Raw genomic sequence first — 8963 nt, 5'->3', positions numbered from 1 at the left:
AGGATCTGGTCCCTGATATACTATCAGCAAGCTGTGTGACCTGGGGAAAAGGTCAGCAACCACTCTGAGTCTGGTATCTTTGTGAAAATGAGGAGGTAGATGGTTGGTCAAGTTCCAGCAGTTTTAATAGGCTATGACTTCCATGCTAGATTTAGCTGGACTGTTTCTACTATTTGAAGGCTGTGGTTCTAATGTGGCAAAGATGGTTCCTTCCCCATCAGGTGAATAGCATGTTTGGACTTCCAGGGGACTTGCTCAGTGTTACCTCTGGGAGTCCTACATCCCAGGAAATCCTGCAGTCCTAGGCATGCCAGGTTGCTTGGTCACTCGGATTCTCTTTCTTCTAACGTGGATGGTTCTGGTTTCCCAGCATCACCTTGGCTAAAGGATCCCATGCTCATGGCTCTGAACTGGCTTTGTGCCAGTTGCAACATAAAGGAGGCTATATGATAAACCTAACAATGTGCCAGCGACCTATGGTATCACAGTTTTTTAAAAAAGTCATTGTCAGTTACCTGTAGAAGCTGAAGGCTTTAGTCAGAAGTAAAAGAGGGAAAAGAGGGTACTCTTTTAGGAAAAATATTCAAGGTCTGACTTGACTGCCAGTCCTTTGGCAGAGCTGCCTTTGAAGCTGTAAGTGACCTTTAGAGACCCTGGGGAACAGTGCAGGCAGAAGGCAGAGAATCCCAAATGTTCGCTGACAGACATCACCCTCTGCTTTGAAGAGAGTATTCAATGTAGTATCTTCCTGCCTCAACACCAAGACTGATTATGAATTACAAAAAATTGTGAGGCCTTACACTGAATTTGTGTCACCTTGTCAGATCATCAGAGTGATCCTTTGGGGGCCCATTTTCACGTACATTTGCTATAGAATGAACTCATGGGAACTTCCCTGGTGATCCAGTGGTTGAGACTTCACCTTCCAATGCAGGGGGTGCGGGTCTGATCCCTGGTTGGGAAGTTAAGATCCCACATGCCTTGCGGCCAAAAGAACAACATCAACAACAGAAGCAATATTGTAACAAATTCAATAAACACTGTAAAAAAAAATGGTCCACACTAAACGAAAAAACTCAGAAACTGCCACTGAAACTCATCCAAGGAACCAAGGAAGGGTCCCAAATTTCTTGAAGTCTCAGAATATCCTGTTTTTAGGACCAGGTCTTGGGAGCAGCCTCCTAAAGTACTGAAAGGGGCAGATCCCACTCTGCGGTAACTCTGCACTCATTTCCCCACTGATGGTTTTCATAGCCTACAAAGAGCAGCTCATCCATGAAGACACAACTCATGGACAATGTCCTGTGAATAAAAGAACACATGGAGGACAGCCAGTTAGCACAAGAAGGCTGGTTTTTGCAGTCAGTAATCCCTTACTGATTTGTGTTGGTGCAGCCATAAGTGGAGTCTCAACCTTTGTCACTGGAGATGTTATATTTGTGCAAGTTATAGGAACTATAATCCATCTGAGAAATATGTTATACTTCTCTGTATTTTGACTCTTCTGAACATTTCGTTTCAGACAGATGTCAAATGGAAGATTTGTATGTGGAGTCTTCCGGCCTGCCTTGATGGTTTCTGCCACCAGCAAAGTGAAGAAGGGGGTCTCACACTCACTCACTGTTCATTCTTGGTGGTGCAATTGCTAGAAGATCACTGTGTTAGGATGGGCTTCTGATGAAAGTTCCAGATAAATGGAACGCGTCATGGATTATTTCCTACACAAGCATGTGATGTGGGCAACACGGAAGGATGATCACCCCACCCTGGTAGACATGATCCTTCATTTGGAGCAAGGGCAGTGCTGTGGGGTGTTTTGGTGTTTGCTTTTAATATTGTTGGTATATTTTTCTTCTTTCAGTATTATAAAAAAAAAAATCTGCAATCAGAATTGTTTATGTTGAGCCTACCAAGATGCTCATACCCAGCATTACATGTAAATAGATCAAAGGCAAGCTTGTTTCAAAGGTGTGTGACTACATCTCTACCAGGTTAAAAACCTGCTTTAAGATATTCTGTTGTTTTCATGGCCATTTCTGGTGTGCTTCTGCTGCTGATCATTTTTCCTCTGTGTTTATTAGCTTCTTATGTTTAGTACGTATTTTCCTCAGAACCAATTTTACCTTCAATCAATGTCCCTGATGGAAGCATTTCAAGATGGGGTGGGGGAGGGAAGCCAGATGTACGAAGGAGCACAGCCTTTCTCTGGGGTCAGACATCTCCCCTCAGGGACAGAGTCTCTCTGCTCCTGCCCCTCTTCATCCCTCCGGCCATTTCCTTTTGCCTCCAGAAAATCTATTTCTTTTCTTTTTTGAGGGGGCGGGGGAATTGCACATATTTATTAATTTAAAATTATTTTTATTGGAGTATGGTTGATTTACAGTGTGTTAGTTTCAGTCGTCCAGCAAAGTGAATCGGCTGTACATATATACATCCATGTACATATATATATACACTGTACACACATATATGTATACACACACACATATGGACTTCTCTGGTGGCTCAGTGGTGAAGAATCCGCCTGCCAATGTAGGAGAGATGAGTTCGATCCTTGGGTCAGGAAGATCCCCTGGAGCAGGAAATAGCACCACCCCAGTATTCTTGCCGGTGAAATCTCATGAGAGGAGCCTGGCGGGCTATAGTGCATGAAATCACAGAGTTGGACACGACTGAGCAACTGCACATGCATATATATATGTACACACACATATATACCCACTCTTTCTCATATAATCCTTTGCGGAGTATTGAGTAGAATTCCCTGTGGTGTACAATAGGTCCTTATTAGTTATGTATATCCAGACACATTTATTTCAGGGTTTCTCAACCTCAGTGCTATTGGCATTTTGGACTAAATAATTCTTTGTTGCAGTGCTGTCCTTCCCATCATGGGATGTTGAGCAGCATGCCTGCGCTTCTACTGTCTAGAAGCCGGTGGTAGCCTGCCTCCCTTCCTTTGGGGCCAGGACACACATTTTTGACAACCCTAAAAATGTCACCAGATATTGCCACGTGTTCCCTGGGGGCAAAATTGCCCCTTACTGAGAACCATAGATTTATTTTAACCAGGACCTTCTTTGTTAATCCTCTGTCCTGACATTAGGGTCAGAATTCCAGAGGAGCTCCATCCTTCTGCTGGTTCAGTCTCAAGTAGAAAAGCATTTTAAAACAAAGTGGATAAGACAATGGTAGTCATAAGTTATACTTTAGAAATGTCTTTATTGAATTTGTTATAATATTGTTTTGGTTTTTTGGCCGCAAGGCATATGGATCCTAGCTCCCCAACCAGAGATTGAATCCGCACTCCCTGCATGCAAGGTTAAATCTTAACCACTGGACCACCAGGGAAGTCCCCATAAGGCACTTTAAATATATGAACACCAGTACTTGCTACAACATGAAATTTACACCAAAATAATTGCATTATCCTTTTGATGCAGGGCTTCAAACAGTGATCCCTACGTCGGCCATGAATTATGGTGAGATTTTAATACATCACGAAGTGCTTTCTTGCTCCCTCCACTTCCTCTCAGAATGGTTTCAGCTTTAGAATGGATCACAACGTGTGTTTGCTGTTTTTGTTTCTTGAGTCAAGAAACTGATTAAGGTAAGCGTTAAAGAGGTGGCTGGGTTTTAGTCTGGCTTCAGTGACATCCAGAGAGCAGAGATCCCTCTGCACTGCCCAGGTGATGGGGGTCCTGGGCCTTCAGTGACTGAACTTTCATGTGACAGGTGGCCAGAGTCTTCCGTGGTCACATCCTAGAGCCCAGCACCTCTCTTGTTAAATGTCATGGAATTGATAAGATTTCGGAGTTAGATGAAACATTCTAGACTCATTTTGCAGATGAAGAAACTAAGGCCCGAGGATAAGGTGACTGGCTCAGTTAAGGCCACCCTGTTCCTTAGAAGAAATGCTGTAGTTGATCAATGGTCCTCGTGCTGTTCCACTGGAGGCCTTTCCTCTCGCCCAGGTGTTTCTTCCAACATTCCCATCACAAAGTGACAGGTAAGAAGTGCACTGATTTATTTTTAAGAAACACACTCCACAGACAGTGTGGGCCATCTCAGAAAGCAAGTGTGTGTCAGTCACTGGAAATACGTGGGCTGGGTAATAAGTGGGAGGACTGTTCCAGCTGTTTTGGGGAAGGGGTGGAGATTTCCAAGCATTGGGCCACTGCCTACTATTTGGTCTTTGATGGTCCTTGAAGGAGTTTACACTAAGCCTCAGGGCACTAGAAAAAGAAAAGCACAAAATAGGGTGTGGTAATTTCCAGCAGCCTGGGATGCTTGCTTCTGCAGATTTGGTTGTTCACTTTCCTTCTTCAAAAAAAAAAAGGTCTTCGGTGCACACATGGCATTTGCCTGGTCCTTTCTCAAAGTCATGCTAATGTGGGGAGATTTGAAATAACCACCCTGGGGCACAGATGTTTTTAACATAACCTTAATTCTGTAGGGAGTGGGTCTCAAAGTGTGGCCCTGGACTAGTGGCATCTGTATTGCCAGGGAGCTTAGGAGAAATGCAGATTCTTGGGTCCCTCCCCAGACCTATTGGATCAGAAACAGGTGTGGCAGGCACGGGGTTCCATACAGTAAAATTTGAGAGCTATACCGCAAGGCTAAGTCCTCTAGTTTAGTAATTGGAACTTGGTTGCATATGGGGCCCCCAAGGAGCTTTTTAAAATATTGTTTAAAATGAAATTAATTTTAAAAAATGTGTAGCTCTGTGTGGTGATGGATGTTGACTACACTTACAGTGGTGATCATTTGACAACATATACAAGCATTGAATCATCAGATTGTATAGCCGAAACTGATAATTCTGTATGTCAGTTCAGTTCAGTTCAGTTCAGTCACTCAGTCGTGTCCGACTCTGTGCGACCCCATGAACTGCAGCACGCCAGGCCTCCCTGTCCATCACCAGCTCCCGGAGATCACTCAAACTCATGCCAGTCGAGTCGGTGATGCCATCCAGCCATCTCATCCTCTGTCGTCCCCTTCTCCTCCTGCCCCCAATCCCTCCCAGCATCAGGGTCTTTTCCAATGAGTCAACTCTTCGCATGAGGTGGCCAGAGTATTGGAGTTTCAGCTTCAACATCAGTCCTTCCAATGGACACCCAGGACTGATCTCCTTTAGGATGGACTGGTTGGATCTCCTTGCAGTCCAAGGGACTCTCAAGAGTCTTCTCCAACACCACAGTTCAAAAGCATCAATTTTTTGGCGCTCAGCTTTCTTCACAGTCCAACTCTCACATCCATACATGGCCACTGGAAAAACCATAGCCTTGACCAGACAGACCTTTGTTGGCAAAGTAATGTCTCTGCTTTTTAATATGCTGTCTAGGTTGGTCATAACTTTCCTTCCAAGGAGTATGTCAGTTAACCTCAGTAAAAAGAAAAAAAAGAAACTGATGCGGGCCTTGCCCCTGGAGATTCTGAACTAATGGCATGGAACATCCAGATATTAGGATTATTTAAAGACCTTCAGTGACTCGATTCCACTTGCCGCCCAAGTTTGAACCATCCCTGATGACTGAGTTTCATGCATTGCGTAGAAGATTCCTTTTCCTTCTTTAAGAAAATGGTTCTGACTCTAGTAAGTTACAATCAATTTAATTATACTTAATTGTAATATAGTATTCAGCTGAAAAGTTTTGCCTACTTGGACATTTATGCCTACTTATGGACATTTGGAGAGAACAGCAGCTTTCAATTTATCTGAAGATTCACATGTACCTAGATTAGAAGTTTTTGATACCTGTTTTCACTTACCCCCAAACTATAATTGTCAGGCACTTAGTAGCTTGGAATATTTGAATTGTTGTTAATGCTTTGGTTTTATGGATGGAAAAAAGCAGTGCTTATTTTCTAGAAACACAAAGTATAAGATTCCATTTGCAAAAATACAGATATTGCCAAAAATTGTTAAAAGTTATCAGTACTTAATCATTTGTAATAATGGGTTCAACACACACTTCTTAATATCTAAGGAATTTCCAATGGTTTTATTAATATGGGAATCTCTTTTACAAGAGTGCCTTTAGAAAGGAAGCTGGAACCAAGAGAAAAATAATAGAAGCAGTTTTATTTAACACTATTTTTTCAATACTGTTGGTCAGTTAAACAACAACAACCAAAAGTCAATTAAATCAAGGATTCTTTACTTTTTATTGAAATGTAGTTGTTTTGCAGTGTTGTGTTAGTTTCTGGTATAGGGCAAAGTGGTTCAGTTTTATATATGTGTGTGTGTATATATATATTTTCAGATTCTTTTGTATTATAGGTTATTATAATGATATTGAATATAGTTCCTATGCGCTACAGTAGGACTTTGTTGTTTATCTATTTTATATGGTGTGTATCTGTTATTGTTGTTTATCTATTTTATATGAAGTAGTGTGTATCTGTTGTTGTTGTTTATCTATTTTATATGAAGTAGTGTGTATCTGTTAGCCCCAAACTCTTAATTTATCCCTCCCCCACCATTCCCCTTTGGTAACCATAAGTTTGTTGTCTATGTCTGTGAGTCTCTTTCTGTTTTATAAGTTCATTTGCATCATTTTTTTAGATGCCACTTGATATCATGTGATATTTTTCTTTGTCTGCCTGACTGACTTCACTGAGTATGATAACCTAGGTCCATCCATGTTGCTGTAAATAGCACTGTTTCATTCTTTTTTATTGCCGAATAGTGTTCCATTGTATATAGGTACCACATCTTCTTTATCCATTCATCTATTGATGGACTTTTAGGTTGCTTCCATGTCTTTGTGATTGTAAATACTGCTGCAGTGAACACTGGGGTGCATACATCTTTTCAAATTATAGTTTTGTCTGGATATATGCCCAGGAGTGGGATTGCAGGATCATATGGCAACTCTTGCTTTTAAAGGAACCTCCCGACTGTTCTCCATAGTGGCTGCAATTTACATTCCCACCAATAGTGTAGGAGGGTTCCCTTTTCTCCACACCCAAGGACTCTTATTAAAAAAGGATCTATATATGACTTAAGTGTTGTGTTTTAACTTGAATTATATAAATTGTCTTATTTGGGGATACAGTTCTCCAGAGGTCTCTTGCAGTTTTTTACATCTCATGAGCAGAGGCACTGAGAGCATTGGTTCTGGATCGTCTTGTCAAGGATGTTTGTATAGCAAACAGAAGATAGTGGCTAGTTTTAGAAGACAGACCTAGCATCCCTTTCTGTGGCAGATGGCAGGTTTGTTTGCTGTCCAGTCTGATGAAGACAGCATTTCCTTCTGGGCAAAGTTCAGCTAGGTTTGCTTGCAGCCCATCACAAATGTTAGGGTTCTCTATACTCGCGGTCCCTCAGCTGTGTTGCAAACCCACTTCCTGTATAGCATCCACCCCGGGCCACTCTGTGGCATTGGTGGGACAAAGGGAATCTGTATGCTGTGCTATGAGTGCTATGAGTGTTAAAGTCCTCGTCCCTGACCTCGAGTCTCTTATATTCCCTCAGCATCCAGGAACCTGTGGCAGATGAACTTGTTAGCTGGCAAGTACAGTACTACCTCCAACCTTTCACAGTGCCTGACAGTTATGTTCACCAATTGTCTTCAGGTACAGCCAAGACCCCTTGAGTACAGGTCCATGATTACCTGTCTTCCATAAACTGTGCCTGGACTACACTAACTATTATTTACCTTTATTTTTTAAAATTTTAACTGGAGTGAGAACTTAAATACATGTGCACAACAGTCTGAGTACAGGATCTTTCCAGATACTTTCCCCTTTTCATTTATCTCACCCACATCTCACTTGACAGCTTTTAGTCAGGATTCTTTGGAGACTGAACCAGTAAGATAAATAGATACGGATATGAATTTGCTGTAAGGTGTTGGCTCAGATGTGGGCGCTTGCAAATCTGAAATCTTCCAGGCAGGTGGCAGGCTGGAAACTCAGGCAGGATTTCTGTGTGACAGTCTTACTGCAAAATTCCTTCTCCTCTGGGAAAGCTCGATTTTTGCTCTGAAGCCCATTCAGATTATCTGTGGCAATCTCTTACTTCAACTCAACTGATTGTAAAGCTTAATCACACCTACAAAGTACCTTCACAGCAAGATCTGGACTAATGTTTGACCAAACAATGGATCACTGAAGCCTGGCCAAGCTGACACAGAAAATGAACCATCATGAAAATAAGTTTTTAAGAAGAGAAGAAAAAATGAACCATTGTGGTTTTCTTTTCTAAGCAGCTTGCTTTGGCTGCTGGTCAAAAACATTTAACTCTGTCTCTGCTTATACTCGTATTTATTTAAAAACATGTAACTGGCATAAAAAGATTTGGAAACCAATACAGCTGAGTCTTGGAAATCAACTCAACTGGTGGACACAGAAGAGCATACATACTATTAGCCAACTGACTTGAAATGTTAAATCGATCCTGGAGATGAGTCAACATTTTTTTCAATAGAAAGGAGAATGCAAGTCAACCAATCATATTTTAAACAGAGGTCAATCAAAAGAATTACTATGCCTGTTGGTCTCAACCTTGTCTGTCAATTGGCAATGAATTGGGCAGCTTGGAAAACTCCAGATAACCTAAGCCTCACCCAGGAGTAGTGAAATCCGAATCTTTGGGTGCCAGACATCAGTCACTTTGTACTGATCCCTTTCCAGTGTGTAGCTGAGATCAAGAACCTCTGGTTTAATGTCATGGCCACAAAGAAGCTCTCAAGTTTGGCTGACTCTTCCTAACATGTGAATGTACAGCATTTATACATTTAGAAAATATAAAGAGCAGAGGAAAGTATATAAAAGAACAAAGCACCACCATTAATGCCACAAATCAGGACAAGCTAGCTCGTACATTTTGGAGAATTTAAAAATATTTTATCCTTAGTTAGAATTCCTATGAATAGAATTGCTCCATCAAACCAATTCCTGTTTTAAATTATAATGTATTTCATGCATTTGTAGTAATAAGTCAAATTTGTTCCTGA

General features: G+C 41.5%; 1 protein-coding gene across 3 annotated transcripts in view; it reads left to right on the top strand.

Annotated features, from left to right (window-relative positions):
- The first annotated feature begins 1525 nt into the window (after nucleotides 1-1525).
- The window catches only part of TLR7 (toll like receptor 7), a 31284-nt gene continuing 23846 nt past the window's right edge, over nucleotides 1526-8963 (top strand). For 2 of the 3 annotated variants that reach the window (XM_043459369.1, XM_043459367.1), the window contains exons 1-3: nucleotides 1526-1968; nucleotides 3444-3610; nucleotides 3848-4009. The gene's annotated coding sequence lies outside the window, so the exon portion shown is untranslated. The remainder of the gene's footprint in view (nucleotides 1969-3443; nucleotides 3611-3847; nucleotides 4010-8963) is intronic. The other variant, XM_043459368.1, reaches the window with a different exon arrangement.

Source organism: Cervus canadensis, chromosome X (assembly GCF_019320065.1).
Source record: "Cervus canadensis isolate Bull #8, Minnesota chromosome X, ASM1932006v1, whole genome shotgun sequence".
NCBI lineage: Eukaryota > Metazoa > Chordata > Mammalia > Artiodactyla > Cervidae > Cervus > Cervus canadensis.
The sequence above is the reverse complement of the archived record's forward strand: the minus strand, read 5'-3'. Positions and strand labels throughout refer to the sequence as shown.